The sequence below is a fragment of the Lactuca saligna genome, chromosome 8 (assembly GCF_052625555.1).
Source record: "Lactuca saligna cultivar CGN05327 chromosome 8, ASM5262555v1, whole genome shotgun sequence".
Taxonomy (NCBI): domain Eukaryota; kingdom Viridiplantae; phylum Streptophyta; class Magnoliopsida; order Asterales; family Asteraceae; genus Lactuca; species Lactuca saligna.
In genome coordinates this window covers 55346597-55347570 of record NC_136424.1, presented here as the reverse complement: position 1 = coordinate 55347570, position 974 = coordinate 55346597, and positions in this window count along the sequence as shown.

The following is a 974-nucleotide window of genomic DNA, read 5'->3' as shown; positions in this document are numbered from 1 at the left end:
TTAATAAAAGCAATAAAACTCTAATAAGAGATTTCGAAACAACCAAAGGAGAAGCAGTGTGTACGGTCAGCCAGCGCCCGAACGGTAAAATCCCCAAAATACTCTTACAATATGTGTTATGAGATATGTTATGACATGATATGCATGCTAGTAGACTAGGTATTCATATTAGGACTAGAGTGGCCTGATTTGTGATGCCTTAGTCTAGGGAAACTGCTACTATGAGATGCTTTGAGAGCGAGTGGGTAGCTAGTGCATAGCGAGAATAGGGTACTCATGATCCGGGGTTCAGGGAGGAGGACTTGGGGTGAATACTGATGCGGTGTAGTCAGTAGTATTGAGCCCGTACTACTAAAGACACCGGGTCAGTGGGCAACCCAAGTAAGCATCCTTGGGTATCGGAGACCGAGTAGGGTTGCGTTATCGAGTGCGATTATGCTCGATGGAGTCTCTGATATTTTTATGTTGTATTTCAGAGGCATCATGGTTGGACCATGAAACAGACCTGGTACGAGCGGTGTGAGTGACGAGGAGCTTCGTCAGATGATCCGGGGTTCGGGGAGGAGGACTTGGGGTGAATACTGATGCGGTGTAGTCAGTAGTATTGAGCCCGTACTACTAAAGACACCGGGTCAGTGGGCAACCCATGTAAGAATCCTTGGGTATCGGAGACCGAGTAGGGTTGCGTTATCGAGTGTGATTATGCTCGATGGAGTCTCTGATATTTTTATGTTGTATTTCAGAGGCATCATGCTTGGACCATGACACAGACCTGGTACGAGCGGTGTGAGTGACGAGGAGCTTCGTCAGATGATTCACGAGGAGGTGGTTGCGGCGATCCGGGCCGAGATTCCGGAGATGTTTGGGTCTATTAAGACCACACTGATGGAGACTTTTGATGAGCGGTACGCTGCGGTGATTGAGGCTGCAGCCGCTGCAGCTACCGCAGCTGTGGCCGCTGCCAGACCGCAGGG